The sequence below is a fragment of the Sebastes fasciatus genome, chromosome 3 (assembly GCF_043250625.1).
Source record: "Sebastes fasciatus isolate fSebFas1 chromosome 3, fSebFas1.pri, whole genome shotgun sequence".
NCBI classification, from domain to species: Eukaryota; Metazoa; Chordata; class Actinopteri; order Perciformes; family Sebastidae; genus Sebastes; species Sebastes fasciatus.
The window spans coordinates 20,803,342-20,822,770 of record NC_133797.1 but is presented as its reverse complement, the minus strand read 5'-3'; positions in this window follow the sequence as shown (position 1 = coordinate 20,822,770).

Sequence of the window (19,429 nt, the reverse complement as noted above, 5' to 3'; positions counted from 1 at the left end):
GCAGCTGCCAATCTACTCTTCTCTATATGCTTTTCTATTTCACTCACTACCCACTGTCACACATTTTACTGTTCTATTTTTCACCTGCCCTATTAGCCTTCTCTGTTTTATTTGGCCAGCTTAATGGTTCTACCATTTATATTTGGAATTAATTAAAAAATTAATTAAACTCTAATCTAATTTCATGGGAGTTTTTGTATGGTCTCTGAGGGTGTCTGTTTGTGCCAGGCAACCCTCGGTAGATAAGCTCCTTGTGGAAGCTCGCTATGTCCTTTTAGTATGCTATTTGATTTATTTATTTATTTTTGATTGTATGTTAATTATTTGGGGAAATAAAACAATTTATTAAAAATATTTGGGGGTTTTTTGGGCAACTTGAGGGCAGCGGAAACAAGCGTTAAACACAATTCTGGCACATTACCAACTTTTGAGATGATAACTTGTTAGCAAACAGCTGCCCATTTACTCACGCAGCAGATACGGACATTAGCATTCATTTGGAGCTGATGAATGTAAGTCAAAATTAGATTGGAATTTTAGCTTAAATTTGAATGTGTAGCGCGTACATTTGGAAATAAGCAGTTATTGTGTCCAATATGTGCAGTGAATTTGGGTCATGAAGATTAACCTAAAGAGATATCTGCTTCTTCAAATGAAAAGGTAGGAAACTTGTACTCCACTACATCCGTGACTGTGAGCTAAGACACTGAGCTTCAATTTGGTGAAAAAAATCACTGTGCAGTTTATATTAAAACACTGTTCACTTGGCCTCCCTTTTTCTGTCCTTAAATCATCACTCGCACATTGTCTTGATAATTCCACTCATCGCCTAGAGCATCTGACCTCTGATGTTACAGCTCTCATGGCTTAATCATAGGAGACATTAAGCACTTCTGTCTGTTCAGAAGGTTAATATTGCCATTAGAAAGCCATTATTCACCAGCAAGACCCTGAGCTCATGCCAGTCTGTGCAGAAACGTGCCAAGTCTCCCCTGCTCTGGAAAGATAATTAGCATAAGAAAGGTTGAGGATGGGATGTCACTGGCTGATATTCATCACTGAGCCACATACAAGCTGTGGGCTCCATTAAGCATGTCGCTGCGAGTCGATCAAAATTGTGTGTTTGTGTTTTGTAGAGAGAGAGGCCTGTAGTTTGAAAATGAAAAATACTCTCTGCCCTGTTATTGGGCTTGACTAAAGCACTTGCATTTCATTTTTGAAACACAGTGAGGTGAAAGGATAGTTTGGGATTTGGAGCCTCTATTGGGGGATATAACTAAATCTTTTATTTATAGATTTTTTTTGTCACTTGGGGACGGTGAAACAACCTGTAAACAAAACACTGACATAGTATGACCTTGTGTAATGCAGAGAGCAACAGAGCAACATTAACATACATTTGGAGTCATGTTTCGCTCTACCCAACAAATGCCCAATATCCAAGTGCAATATTGACTCTCTTTTTTGCTCTGTTTTGGTCTTCACCAACTCCTGAGGGAAATGTCTGGCTCTTATGCTGCTAAATGTTCCACTATGTTTATCAGCAGGTCATTACGTTTTTCTGCCTGCTGTTTGGTGCTGGGCAGGTAGCGCACAGTTGATGAGAACCAACCTGGATGGATTTTTATGTGTCATTTGTACGCCACGCTACAAAACTACGTAACATTCGCAGTTAGGTTGAGGCAACAAAACCACTTAGTGAGGATTGGGAAAAAAAGTCATGGTTGGGCTTAAAATAAGTACATAAACTAAATAAAATATGTATGGAAACAATGTAACATGAGTACGGAAAACACGTCACTAACGTAACTTACAAAACAAAACACCGGTTTTGACCACCGTTCTCCTGGTTGAAAGTCGTGTGTTTGTTGGACCCATCCACCTCCTCTCCCTCCCACCAAAAGTGGTATTTCTCGCTTTTTATTCTACATCACTAGCTCTGATCGTAGCATATTAATGTGGCGCGTTTACATTGCAGTCAGTACAGACTACATGGCGTACAAATGACACGATAAAAGCAAGAAAGATGTTCTTATTGCACACTAAATGCCTTGCGTGTTATTGTGGCATTCATACAGCGAACGGGCTGTAAGCATACAAAATCAAAACTGGGAATTTACAAGCCAAAACAATGAGCTGAAAGATGCTTAAATGCTACGTAGAGCTGCAGAGTCTACTACGAGTCCATTACACATCGATATCTGACTCATTGTTAATGTAAAATTATTGAATAGCGCAGCTTTAAATGTTCATCCTCAGCACAAAAGCTGGCCTATAAAAGTGCTTATTGCTAATTCCAATAACATTTTGTGCTTAATTAATTAATTGGAAGTGTACAAATTAAACACAGTCTCTTTTTAATCTGAAGTATAATTAGTGCCAATTTTCCAGGAAACCTCCTAGGAAATTACTTGAAATGTACAGTTCTGTAATAAAAAGCGTCATTCATCACTTCAACCCCTGTATAATATTTCTCTAGGTGCTTAAAATGTATCTGGTAGAGTGTGGTGTCAATACAGGGACCTTAACATATTTTAATTTTTAACATCACAACAATATGTTGAAGGGGACATATGAATAACTCACTCTTTCAGTGCTTGTGCACTCATACATTTGAGTATCTGGAGTGCCTACCAACCCACAAACTGCGAAATAAGACAACCCATTAGTGTTTTGCCTAGATCAGAAAACATGTGATTCAACAAGCCATTCAGAATATAACTGCCCACCATCTGAGTATCTCCACCCACGGCTTGAGAATTACGTTTGCAAAGGTGCACCATATTTTTCTCACTAGCCAATCAGCTTAAAGAGATTTCAGACAAAGGGTGAAAACAGGTATATTAGGACAGTATGAGAAAAATGTGATTTCTGAACATTAAAGCATGTAAACATGTTCTAGTAGAAACCCAAAATGCAAGTATGAATCTGAAAATTAGCATATGTCACTTTTGACATACACATAATATGTCAAACTTTATTTACACACAACGTATGGTGTATTGCACCTACAGGGACATGCTTTTCATCAGGTGAATGTATTTATGTATTTTATTTTTGTCATATTGGTATAATATGAGCAGGGCTGTAATTGGTCTGGTCATGTCAGAGAGCCCACCTCTCTTCCATTGGTCAGAAGATCTGCGCCGTTCTTCCAGCAAACAGTTTCACACTTGGTAGGATTTTGTTGTTATGACAACCTGTAAATGGGGCAGAAACCAGCATCCCTTTGAATGTTTACAGTGATGTCTTATCGCATGTACATTTCCAAGGAGTAGATGCCCTACGTTAGCACTTATTCTAGCACATTGTCCTTGAAACAAATCCCTTCTAAATACGGATTTGATTTGCTCAGCTGGAGGCTCTGGGCTTGAAGCGTCATCGTCAGTGTTCACACTCCAGCAGGTGATGTCATACACTCTCTGTGAGATAAGATATCACATCATGACAGTCAGTCATGGACCAGATGTAAGTCCAGGAAGAAAAATACAGAACTTGATGATACATAAAGCTGTGATAGCCTTCAAGCTAACGGCTGTGTTTTCAAGAAGCGTTTTAGTCACCATGACTACTTTGTTTATTATAGCATCAAATCTTGGAAGCTGTTTGTCTACTAAACGGGATATGTACATCACACAGCTGGTTTAAACACATTTCTAAACAAAATCAGCCATTCACATGCTAATTACACAGTTTCTTCTGAACAATAAGATCACTGAACATCTGTAGTAGCTTATCTTATTCCAAATTCTTCAAATTGGGAAACGTGTTTTAAAAGACAATTTCTTCATATTTTATTTCAATTTGGCCTTGTTCTCGTGCTTTTTTTCTCATGCTTTATAGTTTCATTTGGCACCAGATTTTAGTGATACTAAAACTGCATTTAAAACTACCATCACTCTTGAATTGTTTGATATCATATAGCTATACAATCCACCCAAAATGCATAAAGTGGCAATAAGCATAAAAGGGGTTTAAAGCTTTTGCTTTAGATTCAATTAAAATGAAACTTTATTGTTTTGTCGTGGTACAGAAGCCGATGAGTGAAGTTGAAATTACTCCTCTGAGAGTCATTTTGATGAGAATGGTTTACGTTTCTTTGTTTATCTGATTGGTTTCTTCTGCTTTGAGTGTGTCCCGAAACATGACCTAATTTTGGAAGATGTCTTCATCAGAAGGAGGCGTTTCATCCCCGCAGAGTTAAATGCTGAGGTCTCCCCATCTGGTAAAATGAAGAAACCATTCAGATGAAGCATTATAGCTTTCCAGTGATTTGATTCATACAGAGAAGTGCACAAAAGAGCTGCAGCTACAGCCTTACAGCTGCATTATATGGCTCTATGTGTCACACCTCTCAAATGAGAGCGCAATCAAGATGGCGCTCTGCACGCCTCAACTCCTGCGTGGTTTTCAGCACGTTGGATGCTATTTTTGATCAAATCCAAACCAGTTTAAAAGGCATCTAATGGATGTAGGCTTTTAAACTCTGCTGGCCATCTGTGTGCTGCAACTCTCTCTGCACTGCAGCTTTTGTATTGTGTAAAAACCACAATGGTAACCATACTGTACTGTAAATCGGAGATATTAATGATCAGTTTCACATGAAGTTTGTGAATGATGCTTTCAATTCAGTTTATAACACGCTATAATGTAGTTATTACCATGTAAAGAAGGTTTTCAGTGTTGTTTTTGTTAATAATGTATTTGTCAACTACTATTTGTGTGATTAAACAGATAATGAATAATTAAAAACATAAAAAAAAGAACAAAAAATACAACTTGCAATTAAAATTTCACCACAAAATATCACAATTCCTTTGTGTGCATCACACCTTAGATCAAAAAGAGTACAATTGTAATATATGTCAAAATCTTTTCACTGAATTCAGTCGGCTCTGTTAGTAGTAGTATTTTGCTTTTTATTCCAACATGTTTTATCTCCAGCATTGTTATTGCAAGATTTTATTTGCCATCTGAGGTTTTGTGTTATTATCATATTTACATTCATATCAGTGAACAAAAAGGGAAACAAAGAAGAAGGAGGAGCAGATCAGTACAGAGATATAGATTAGATTCACCCTCGGCTTTACGATTTTGCATAAACCAATAAACACAATTTTCTACAGATATTAGATATGTGAATTTGTTTAAAGGGGACATATCATGAAAAACTCACTTTGTTAGTGCTTGTACACATACATTTGAGTATCTGGAGTGCCTACCAACCCACACACTGTGAAATAAGACAACCCAGTCACTTTTTTGTGGGCTGCCTCGATCAGAAAACGTGATTCAACAAGCCATTCAGATTTGGCTCCCCTTCCTATGTCACATGCAGGCTCATTAGAACAAACCGCTAAAGAGTATAGAAGCAAAGAGACGAAACTCCGGTGCTTATTTGACGCAAGATGATGCGGTAGCGCTGCCGCCATTTTGGACTGTAAAAGCCAATGAGTCCTTTGTCACGGATTTATAAAGAGACGTCTGTAAATCAAAGGAGAATTTTTTTTTAGGTAAATCAACTTCCCAGTATGGACACTTAATAGCCCTTATTTAAATCATTATGTCCTAAAAGTAGTAAAATTCTCTAATAGCTGAATCCAGAGTTATTTTCCTCGGCGTAATTAACGTGCATCAGACCTACAGGACTGTACCGCCCTGCACGCTTATATGACATATCTGGCTCTGCTAGCTTCCTGTTAGCTGTACGCAGCTATAATAATGGATACATTGGCTGTAATTCATCACTTTTATCATCTTCTAATCCACCCATGGGCTGCATGCTGTAAGCCTGTACCATGGTGGATGTATTAACGTCTCTGTTCCCAAACAACCGGCTATCGGCCAGTAGCTAGTAGTGCTAGTAGCGTGACATCAACAGGATTTAATGTAGTTTAATAAATAAATAAACAACAAAGGCCATTTCAGTAGAGACATTAAATATATGACAATAGAATAGAAATCATTTTGTTTTACTTTTGTACGGAACTTTGTAGGCGAACGTTTTGCTGGCGTCCGGTAGTCGCTTTCAGTCCAAAATGGCAGAAGCGTAGCTCTGTTGCTGGGCGCTGATGTTGCAATGGAACGAACAATTGACTTTAACTTCTTATCAATATTAGTTCTTTGATACCGCCCACAGCTTGAGAATTATCTTTGCAAAGGTGAACTATATTTTTCGCAAAAGCCAATCAGAGCAGACTGGGTTTTACCGGGAGGGGGTCTTAAAGAGGGGGTCTTAAAGAGGGGGTCTTTAGCGGCTGTTTAAAATGGGCACAAAGACAGAGGGTGAATACAGGTTTATTCAGACAGACATTATGAGAAAACAAGTGTTTTTTTAACATTAAAGCATGTAAACATAAAGTAAGTATGAACCTGAAAAAGAGCATGATATGTCCCCTTTAAATATGTATGTGGTTTGAAGAGTAGTGCATTACAGTATGCAAGCACATCTAGTCAACTATTCCCACAAGACCACAAATCAAAACCCAGTGAGCTCAGTCACACATACAGAAAACAGATGAAATATTCTGCACTGATAAAGAGAAACTGGCTCAGTTTGATATGGTTGTCCCTTGTGGATCTTAAGCACACAACCAGCCTCTGCCATATACAATCCATCGGCTCTATGATGAAACAACTTCTACACTATATGCTGGTAATGTCAGTGGGTTGACAGAGCAGCAGATACATCGAGTGGCCTCTGCTTCAAAAGTCCTTCAGCGACCACTGGAAACGCAGAGCTGGCCTCTCATGGGAGGGTTTCTGCTGCTGTGGCTGATGTGTGAAGTTCTCCCACTTCAAGAGTAATCAAACCATATGCCTACAGTCACTTCATCATCTACCAACATAGCTGCGGCACGTCATTTGATGGTCCTTACTGGTAATGGTCTCAGCAACAAAGAAGAAGGTTAAATTAAATAGCCTAACAGAGAGTAATCCAATATTTATGTAAATTAGAGCTTGAATATGATGAGAGAACCTCTCCCCGTCTGCAGCTCCATCTGCTCCTTTTATCAGTATAAAATTTTGATTTAATGTTTTATTTCTTAATAGAAGAGCCCCCCAACATTGCTTTTGATAAACAAATATCCTGCAAACATGCGCATGTGCTGCATAAACATGAGGCTTCAGATTTAACTCCAGGGACAGTCTTGCACACTAGTCATGTATGCTCGTGAGAACCTCGGAGTGAGCGCTGGTGACTCCGGTTCCTCTACCAACCCGGCGTCTCTATTCTCACTCCTTCTGACAGGCAGAAAGGAAAGCTCCGGTACTCAGCGCTGCAGGGCCAGGCAGGGAAGGAGAGTGCTGCTCTGTGGTGGGGGGAGAGTGACAGCGGGCCGTTCGGAGCACTGCAGGGTATATGGAGCTGGGAATAATGTGTATGTGTGTGTGTGTGTGTGTGTGAGAGAGAGAGAGAGAGAGAGAGAGAGAGAGAGAGTGAAAAAGAAAGACAGCAAGGTGATAGGAAGGAGCGAGAGAGTGCTTGTGGCCAGTAACATCAAAGTACCAAGAGTGTCTGTATGTACCATCTTTACAGCACATCTGAGTTGTTGTGTTGAGAATGGAGCGAACGCTGCATTCCTGTCCATGTTTATGGATGTTAGTACTAGAGAAGAGTAGAGTTAGCAGAATTATGTAATGCACATAAAAGTAAAGACAGAAAAATATGTGTCACTGTCCCTGAATGTGTCAATAGATCACTTACATTGGGTGACCATTTTAAAAGTGCAAGCTTTAATTAGTGTATTACGTGCAGCCCAGTTTGGATACATCTTCACCTCACAATTTACATAAAATGCCAACAAGTCAGTGTCAGTGCCGTAAGTATTGTGCCCTTTATGTACCAAGGAGGACAGTAAAGATCTTTGCACACCAAGTCCGTAGTTACAGTATGTTTTTTTAATCCGTCATCGATAAAAAAACATTACGCACAGACACGTTGCACACTGATTCCGATGCGTTTTATTATTCTTATTGTTGGGAAAATTCACAATACGAGACAAAACTGAATTAATAACGTGAGTGTCGTGCAATGGATAGTGCTAGTCCCAAACGGGGCTAATGAATGATTGACATTAGCAAGATGCTGTCGTTTAGCTGCCCAGAGCACAATCTATAATCTCAGTCTAATCTTTCCCACATCCTTTGTTTTGTGACCATCCCCGATTCCAAGCTGTCCTGCATCACCTGCTACGATCGATGAAGTGAATGTTTATCAGATGCCATTTTGGATGATGACGTTTGCACAGACGATGGCTCTGAGTGGTCAAACAATCGTCTTTTGGCTTTTGATGGGTGCCGAAAAAATGCAGAAATCAAACCTGTTCTGAAAACTTTAATGACGAACCAAAGTTTCGGAGTCGGTAAATATGATTGACACAACGTCAAGTCGTACTTATTTTTAAACGTGCGGCAATTTTGGACCAAAAATACGGACTCTGTGTGCATGTCTGGAGGATGTAGCATGTCTGACTTTCGTGCAGGACACTGGAGTGAAAAAAACATTACCTGCTCCAATCTATGTGCTTTTGCTACATGTGTGTTATTAGATTAGAAAGGGCAGGATAACTATTCTGTTGCAGTGGTGGTGAGTGTGACTGATCAAGATTCAAGTGAAACATAAAGCTTTGACTGACTATGGTGCCCTGCAGGTAGTATGTAAATAGACACTGTGGTAGACCACAATGTACCCCCCTGAGCTGGTAACACAACAAAACATGAACTGTGCTGGCTCTTTGTCTCTTTGTTACTGAAATATATACTGGCATTATTTACACTTCACCAACTACATGGCATAAAGACTCAAATATTGTGGCTTCTACAGTACGTACTTTTAAAATAAAACTCAAGCTAATTGGTCACCTCCTTCAGAGGTCATGTGGTTAGTCTGTTTCAATATTTATGACATTGGAAAATACTACAGCAGGAGAAATATTTCTTCTCTATGCGTTAGTGTGTAACCTCAGACAAATGGGAACAATAACAGTGTCAGTTTCACCGTGAACTGATGTGTCTGGAAACTCACTTTTTCAATAAGAAATGGTATGGAGAATATTAGATTTCTGAAAAAAAATTACATACCGCATGTGTATAAGTAGGAACTGAAGTGGCACTTCAACTTGAAAAAAAATACAAACTTTTACACTGATATAGAATAGGCCACTTTTCTCAGGTAAGTAGCCACTACAGAGGAAAGTGGCCTCATACCAATTATGCAGCATGTGCACTGGGAATAATAGCTCTCTTGAATACTAAACGACTGACTACTAAGGATTTAAATAGGACACAAAAGAAAAATGTACAGAGTGCTACAGAGGAAAAGACTGATGTTCAAGGTGCTAGAAAGGTGCTCTTGGTTTGATAATCAAGATGGAAATAATGAAAAAAGACTTGTACAAAGTCTTTTTTCACATTTGCATGTATTTTGCCATGAGCAGACACATCTCTCCTGCTATTTCACATCGTCTACTGGATGTCAAAATGTCATGCAACTAATTCAATCTAATAAACCCAAGGTACAACACAATATTATCGCTTTTTCTTCATTCTCCCACATGTACACCAAAGCTTTTTACTGTTTCAACTCCAGCCCTGGATCTAAAAAGCTTAACCTAAAATGTACTAACAACTAAAACTGCTGTTCATCAATGATAGATCTCTAAAACAGTCATTCCCAAAGACAGGTGGGTCGTAGGAGATTTTATGAGGGTTGCCAAATAAATTAGCAGAATTTCGTCCACTGTCTTTTAACATTTATATCTGCAGTTCACCTTTGAGCCACATGAGGGAGCCTGAATGTTCGTATTGTTCGGATAATTGTAGCCTACTTATAACACTGAATGTAATATGAAAGGCAGCGTACATTCAGTTTGTTTTACTGATGAGAGCAAAAACCAAGAACCTGTTAACTCTGAATAATGCATGTATTTGGTCTCATTTATATAGTATTTAACATGTGTATATGTTTTAAATAACACATGCATTAAACAAAGTTGTCATTTATCAAACGTATATGTCTTTGAAATGGCTGGTTTACCTATTCAAGATAATATAAGGTGATGTGGGTCCCCAGACAAAAAGTTTGGGAAACACTTCTCTAAAAGAACCGAAAAGAATGAAGCCAAGAAGCAGAACTCCTTCCTTACCTCTCCAAACGCTAGCGAAGACAGCATGGCTGCACTGAATAACCTACTGGAGAAACACATGGTATCTTTGGTGGGTGAATTAAAAACAGACTTCGCTTCACTGGAGGCAAAAATGGATAAAGTCGAGAACACTGTTGCTGACCCTGCAATCTCTTGAATCAAATGCAGAGAGGAATGGCCAGTGCAAGGAATCAACTGCTTTAACCGATGACATTACCAAGCTGGAAACATGGCTCTAAGCACGAGACTACGTCCACATCATCAGTGGAATCAGTTCACTTTTGAGTTGAGGATCACTCTCAACTTTTGTCTAAAAGCTGATGGTTGAAGCTTTTGTGCAAAGATCTTTTCAGTCCTTCGATATGTGACTGTGTTCATAGAGTTCTCACTACTAAACCCAAACCAGAGGTTATACCAATCATTACTGAACAATAGAGATGGTTATCTGTGATGCTTGCAAATGGAACAAAAGCAAACAAGCAACATGGTACAGATATACAATGATTATCCTGGGGGTTAAAAGTGCCGGTTAAAAGATAATTGACATGATATTGAAACGTGATTTGAAAATGCAGTTTAGTTGAATGGGTATGTAAATTTGTTGGAGATAGGTGGTGAACAAAGACTAAATAACTCCAGCTGCATTTGGTGACCTGTTGCAACCCTAAGTTCCTCGCATGTACATTTCAACAGTACTGATGAAGATGGAAGCATAAAACAGAGTTCTGGTTGTTGGACAAAATGTTAACTGGTAAAATAGTCTGAGATAAGATTAAAGAGCAACACAAACTGAATGTCAGAGATGTTCAATCGCTGTCATATTTTGAAACTGGACAAACATGCATTAACACTCATTTTCAAGCACTGCCAAGGTTCATTCCCAGAGAGTTGTTGCAGAGTTTCCTGCAGTACCAGTCACCAGTGTCGCAGTCACGTACTGTACATGTTTTCAGCTCACATCAACCTCATCTGTTGGAGAAAGGTTATCTGTCCCCCTGTTGAGCAGAGAGAGTGACGTGTGATAGGCTCGGTGAGGCTTCTGTGGGCCTTGACGCAGGCATGTGGTCAAGTCAGTCAACCTGTTTCCATCAAGACAATAATTAATAGTGTCAGAGACGTCTCTGGTATCCTCTACGTTCTCTACTGTCACACAAAGTCGCCTCTGACAACCATATTGTTATGTGCCCAGCAGCAATGTTGACTGGTGTTTCACAATTTAGCCATTATCAGCCTGACGCATTGACACGGAACAGGTCAAGATATCACGCCAGCAAGACATGTAACCAGATGCTTCCTCAACATGTCGGTCAAAAGCACATTATCTCGCGAGCAGGGCTGTAATCCTTCAACGTAATAGCTTTCAATAATCACTCTGTTGTTTGTGTGTGAACTCTCTACCTGAATTCAAAATGATTTCCCTGTTTTCTGAATCTTGGCCACGCTGACAGCTTAAATTTATTCCCACAAGATGAATGGTGTTTAACTTCAGAAGGGCTGAAATATCCCTTGGATACTCCTACGTTGATTTATGATGTTCTAGGTGTTTTTCGTGATGAAGTGCTGTAATTTACCTTTTGTTGTACCCACTTTCACTCACCCTGCCTGATTCTACTTCTACTTCAGTCAGTGATTTCCTGTTTGGATCTGGAATGACTGTCAACAAGTACCGAGAAAGAGTGTGTGTGAGTGTGTGTCAACTTGATGCTGTGAGTTGTTTGTGACCAGATTAAAGTTAGCTTGATATGATTTACATTTTCTCAACTACTGGCAGCAGGTTTTGTGAAGCATTCTTTATTTCCTTTCAGAAAATTACAAATAGTATCATCACTTGGGCTTTAATTGTTTGGTTTGTGCATAATTGGAGGTAGAAAAACATGTTGGTTGAAAAATCTGTATCTAAACTCCATTTTGTTTGTGCTGGTAGCATCTCTCTATGTTTCACTGGTTATCCACAGTAGAATATAGTTAAAAGACTAAGAGTTAACGCCCATGCTAGCAGCTCAATGACGTTGTACTAAGGCACAGCGGTGCTTCGAGTTAAATGCTAACATCAGAATGCTAACATGCACACACTGACAATGTTACCATGCTGATGCTAAGCAGGTATGATACTTGCCATTTTCACCATCCTATTTTAGTGCCTTAGCTTGTGACTATAGCTGTCAGTCAATTCAAATATTTAATCGCGATTACTTGTATGATTGTCCATAGTTAATCTAGATTTTCACAAATTAATCACACATTATTTTATCTGTTCAAAATGTACCTTAAAGGGAGATTTGTCAAGTATTTAATACAACATGGGAGTGGGCAAATATGCTGCTTTATGCAAATGTATGTATATATTTATTATTGGAAATCAATTAACAACACAAAACAATGACAGATATTGTCCAGAAACCCTCACAGGTACTGCATTTAGCATAAAAAATTGTACTCAAACCCAACAACAGCTGTCAGTGTGTCCGTGTGCTGACTTGACTATGACTTGCCCCAAAACTGCATGTGATTATCATAAAGTGGGCATGTCTGTAAAGGGGAGACTCGTGGGTACCCATAGAACCCATTTTCATTCACATATCTTGAGGTCAGAGGTCAAGAGACCCCTTTGAAAATGGCCATGCCAGTGTTTCCCAAGACTTTTTCCCATAGACTTACATTAGGAAAGAGACATCTGTAACCCGGTGGATAATTTGTTTTGAGGTGAATCAACTCCCCAGTATGAACACTCTAATAGCCCTTATTTAAATAATTAGCTCCTAAAAGTTGTAAAACACACTAATAACCGAAACCAGAGTTATTTCCCTTCCTCTGGTCATGCGGATGAGACCCGTGACGACAGCGCAAGCCGTGACGGACAGCGCAAGCCGTGACGGACAGCGCAAGCCGTGACGGACAGCGTAAGCCGTGACGACAGCGTGACGTTGGGACCCTGTGACCGAGCGGACGCTACTGCGCATGTTCCATGGGTCCAATGGAGGTTGAAGATCGCCGGAAGATCCGGGTACTTTTCCAGGTGGAAGTCGAGCCATTTTGGCATCATGCGCCACTGAACAACTTTCATAGGAATAAACGGGGCCACGCCTCCAACGCTGTATCCAGTTCTCTTTATACATCCATGGTTTTTCCTTGACAAAATTTTGCATAAGTTTGGAGCGTTATTTAGCGTTCCACCTGACATGGTATTATGACATGACATGACATGACATTCTTATGATGCCAGTATCTTCACTCTAGCTTTAAAAACTGAGTCAACTACAACCTAAAACTTGATTGTTGCGTCAATGCGTTAAAGAAATTAGTGGCGTTGAATTTGTTTGTTAACGCACTATTATCGTTTTAACTTTGACAGCCCTAGTTTACATAATACACGTAGAGTTACCCATCTACTATATTGAGGAATAGAGGCATCATAATGTGCTACGGAGATCACTGCTACAGTGCTACATTATCCAATGCAACACTCCCACGACACAGACAAACGTCGGTGTGGGTGTGTTTTCCAACCTGTCCACTGGCTTTGACAGAGCTTCAATTGTGTTTTGTTTCTTTTTCTTTTAAATGAAGGAGGAAAAACGCTGTTTACAAAAATACCTGTGTACTGACCAAACAGATGCAGTGTAATTGTGATATTCAATGCAACAAAATGTAAACGGTCTCTGTGAGCCTTCCATCTGTTATCAGTTAAAACACATGGGCTCATTACAGGAGAGAATTCTGTTTGTGTGTTCAAACAGGGCAGATTAATATATCCTAATATATATTTTAATTAGAAAGCTGACTGAGAACACCATATGTTCCTGGTTTACTAACATTACGGTGGTGGATGTGGGTGATATGAACCTCTGACGCATGCTTGCATTACAAATAAGTGCAATAGAGTTTCTGACCTGTGTGCTTGTTCCACATGCTTTTATTTTGTAAGAAAAGACTGTCATGACTTTGTGAGGTATTTGATGATCAGAAAGAATCAATTGTGATAGACACTGTACTAATATATTCACATTCATTGAAGACTCATTTGCTGTCATCTTTCTGTCTTTCATACTTGTATTTGCACTTTTGAAATTAATCATTTAAACAGAGAGGATTTACTGGATATTCTAGCAAACAATAACTCAAGCCTGAGACATTTTAGAAAGCTGCATGTGTGGTGACAAGATATGATAGCATTTTATGGAAGCAATACAGCTGTAATTAGACAAATTATCATGTGACATCCTGTTTGTGGAAATGTTTGTGTTGCTCATTTTTAGTGCATTCATATTTTCTATCTTATAAAAATCCATATTGTTTTCACAGAGAAACTTGAAGATAAAGGGCAAAGCCGCACACATCGTTGCTAGTAACACCCACATGCAAGTAGCAAATGTACTAGCGCCCATCTGTGCACCCATGGGCGTCTTGGTCTTAAAGTGAAGTGTGGTCAGGCGCATTATTGGCGCATTGCTATTTTGAGGCAGCAAAAAGCGATTGCGCCATTGACCAACAAAAACCTGCTCTAAAGTCAACGGCGCAGTATTTTCCTGCTATTTAAAGGGTGCATTATTCATATAGTAAGACGCACCTACATAGGCGGGTTCACAACGGAAATTCCGAGTGTCAAACACTTCATTTTCTGCATTCTGGTGACCTTTTATGGACCAATTTATGGTGGAAATGCTTTTGTTTTATGTTATCCTCTGTCACACACTCAGAGACTTCTCCCACACGTTTTTTCTAATAAATCATGACATGATGACTCCACGAGTGCTGCTTTTATGCCTCATGCGGACGATGAACACATGCCTCTGTCTTCGCTCAGCATCTCCCCTCCTCATACCGCTGTGTGTGCGAGTGTAGACGTAGGCTACTACAAGCTTCTATACCTGAGGTAAAAAAAAGAAAAATATATAAAATTTTGAATCCAAAGCCTACCAGAGGTGAAGAGTCCTGTCCTTTCTCTTGTACTACCAGTCTTCAGACTGATTAAAATTGCATTACTACTCTCCTGACATTAAAAGTACAAATACTGTCACAAAGTTGCAGCACTTTTTTGTGTGATCTCACTTACACAACCTGCGTGTGAAAATGACAAGAACATGTCAATTAAAAAAGCTTCACGCCATTATTGGTATTTCTGTTACTGTTTTTCCTTAAACCGTCAATGCTTTTCAAGGACACACAATTATTTACCATCATCAGAAATCTACACACTATTATGTGTCTGCTTTCTTTCTGCAGCGTCCCTGACCTTGTACCAACTTGTAATTTGTAAATATTTCTCTCTATTTTCTGCTGTTTGTTTGTGTATCACTTTTTTGAGGCCAGTCCCGCTCGGCATTCCTCACACGAATGCCGTTATCAACATTTTTCATGATGACTTCTCTCAGCGAAACGAGAGATAAGGCTTCAATATTTCTCCTGTTCGTTAATCAGACCGAGGCAGCTTCTCCCCCTCTCTTCTCACCCACAGAGGAAGAGCGAGGGGGGGGAGACAGAGTCAATAGCGTCTGTAGGTTGCTTTACTGTGGTGTTGCTAATTAGTTGATCCTGATGGTTGTCATTAATCTGCTACTGGCATCATTTACAGTCAGCATGCTGCATCGCTCTATAGCTGGGCAGTGACTGTGGGCTGTACCACACACCCTACACTCTAAATGCAAATTTCCCAAAGGAAAGATATGCTCCAGCGTATAACTGATCACATTTGTGTACAGGGCTCGACGCCGCTGTTTGGCTGCAAGGGTCATCGTATTTTCCTTTTTATTGTCATGCTGTACAGTGCGGTCAAGAAGTATTAGAACAGTGACACATTTTTCATTGTTTTGGCTTTGTACTCCCACACTTTGGATTTCAAATTAAACAACCACCGTGAGGTAAAGTGCTGACTCTCCACTTTAATTTGAGGGTGTTTACATCCACATAAGATGAAGAGTGTATAGGAATTGTGGTGTTTTTAATACATAGCAGCCTTATTTAAGGGGAGAGAAAGTAATGGAACAGGTTACAGCTATAAACTTGAAGGCATCATATTTAATATCTGGTGTCAAAATCATTTCAGTGTCTTTCTGACTTCTACTATATGACCCGTAGACATCAGGAGACACTTGTCCTAAATCCATACTGAATACAAACTGTGCACGGTATGTACGATATACTCATTTTGATTTGGAAATAAAATACAAGACATCAACATACTTCATCATTTCATACTAATAGGAAATTATACAGTATATGTGTCGTCAATCAAACCACAATCTTAGAACGACAATTAAACTTCACAAAGAGAAAGCCAAATGTCTTTCGAAGTATTTAATACTTTTTTTTAATTTTCCAAAGTCTTTCTGGAGCTGTCTCAGCATCATTTTGCAATTTATTCTACATTTTGGGATTGAAAATTAATTCTTGACCTTTCAAACAGCAGTTAACTCTCCCCACAAGATCCATTAGTAGCTGTTCTGAGGCTGTGATCCTATCGCAAATCTTCCTCGCCAGATGAATACAGACAGATAGCTCAGTTTTAAAGCTAGAGTGAAGATACTGGTATCATCTAAACCTAAGGAATCTATTGGTACCAACCATGTCATACTAGCTTGTCACGAAGGAGGCTAATAATGCTCTTATCTTGTGCAAAATTTTGGCGAAGAAAAACTGTCATGGCCATTTTCAAAGGGGTCCCTTGACCTCTGACCTCAAGATATGTGAATGAAAATGGTTTCTATTGGTACCCACGAGTCTCCCCTTTACAGACATGCCCACTTTATGATAGTCACATGCAGTTTGGGGCAAGTCATAGTCAAGTCAGCACACTGACACACTGACAGCTGTTGTTGCCTGTTGGGCTTCAGTTTGCCATGTTATGATTTGAGCATATTTTTTATGCTAAATGCAGTACCTGTGAGAGTTTCTGTCATTGTTTTGTGTTGTTAATTGATTTCCTATAATAAATATATACATACATTTGCATAAAGCAGCATATTTGTCCACTCCCAAGTTGATAAGAATATTAAATTCTTGACAAATCTCCCTTTAAGATACATTTTGAACGGATAAAAATAATGTGCGATTAATCGCGATTAATCATGGACAATAATGCGATTAATCGTGATTAAATATTATAATCGATTGACAGCCCTAGTATGTATATATATATATTGCATTGTGGGTCAATAATGTCAACAACACACTCAGAGACAATGCAGTGTCTCCACCATGAACTCATTACATATTCACAACCTGCTTAGAATCTGTATGGCTATGGTATCTATCTGTCACAAGCACTAACCTTCTGCACAATTTAAACACACGGCAACACTCTAGTAAATTACAACATTATTAATGTTGAGGCAGAAAAAGACAGATGTGCCAAGCTCTATTAGCTGCTCTTCAAAACTTTCTGCCGTTGTGGTTTGCTCAGAGTCTGCTGCTGCTGACCTTACCTCACCTCCTGATATACTGTAGTACCCCTCCACCATCCATGTCCTAAATTGCATATTGCAGACAGCATTCATTTCCAAGGAAGAGTAAAAAAAGCACTCTGAAGGTATGCAGAACATGCTGGGTAGCTAGTCATCATGCACACACCGAGATGGAAGGGTTTTATAAGTGTTCTTAGGATTGCGAGGCATTCTCACTGGCATGCCTACAGACGAGTAACCAGGTATCTACACAACCAGTCGCCAGGTTAACTCAAGTTATCAGCATCAAATTCACCGTTGTGCAGCCTGTGTAACCTCTATGTTTTTTTTATGAATTAAACGCTACATGTATGTACCGAGCTGCAGTCGCAGGGAGGTGGTAGGCGTTGATGGTGAGTGCAGAAAGTGCAGGACTTTGACACCAGAGACCCGACACCAAGTTCGCATTCTAACTCTCACATGTGGTTAGGTTTAGGCAACACATGCGCATTGGCTAAGCTTAGGAAAAGATTGTTGTTTCAGGCCAACGTTAATAAACTGACTGAAGAAGGAAGGACAGCAACCACAGAACATGGCGAGTCTTAGCGGCCACGGAAAATGCAAACACGAAGCATAAAGTAGTGGTAAGATGGACCTCGGAAGTGGAGGACCAACTTGTTGATTCTTGGTAACTTGAGTGTTTATTTAACGTGTGTCCTTGACTTCATCCATCCATTCATCGTCAATTTTCTGTACAAAATAGTGCAAAAACTAACATGACTAATTCTTCCTGCCCGTTGTCCGCCATGTTTGTTTACACTAAAGTCTCATTTGATCACGAGAGATTTTGTGGGATTTCCGAGAGTCAGAACTGTTGTTGATGAATGGAATCTGTTAGTGTGTGGTGTGCTGTTTCGGCCAAATCGTTGCTCTCCACACAAATTTATCATAACCTGCTTCCAAAATTTGAAAAATCTTTTAGTTTGGGCCAGCCATTACAGATACTCCAAAAAGATTAACAAAATGTCCTTATTATTAAGTCAACACTTGACTCTCATTGTCATTGATTCATTTCAAATGCAATGCGCTGGAGAAGAGACAAAACAATAAAAAAATATATCATTGTCCTAATACTTCCTGACTGCACTGCACAGTATGTAACACTTTGGGAACAGTCAATGTCAAAAAAAAAGCAATGTGGATTTCTCACTCCTACATCAGATTAGAACTGCAGCAAGCAATTCCAATGAAATATTTGCAGAAATTACAGGCAGTCTTTGGCTTGGCACTGACAATTTGGTACCAGCTGGTGTAGACACAGTGTCTGTGTGGCGCGGACCCTGTCAACACTGACGACAGTTAGGGTTGACAAGTTCCCAGAATCAGCCTGAAAGTTTCACAGCAATTGCGACTTCCTCTGTCTGTGGAGAATTTGTCATGGGTGATTGCTTTAGTGGCAGCATTAACAGACATCACTGCCCTCCCCCCCTGATGGCGCTATAAGCTTCTTTTGATGCAAATATTCACTGAGCACATGAAGGAAATCCATTTTTTTCTCACACAGACCCCATACTGACACATCTTGAAAAACTAGAGAGACTTCCTCTTCCCAGGAGAGGCTCGGTTCAGGAGGGAGAGGGGAACAGACAGACATGACCTTCTTCCTCGGCTCTGCTTTGCTTTAGCCTGGGGATCCTGTCAACATGAACTATAACAAACATATTGGTAGCTTCAATCCAACTTATTTTGTCACCACACTAGAAAAACATGCAAATCAGTGGGAGGTTCAACTGAAACTGCATTGAAAGTTGACTCCGGGTACTCTTTCAAACCCGTGTAATTCTAAATCCTTCTGAAAATTGATCTCTAAATGGGGACTGCAGCTGTCACGTTGACGAATTA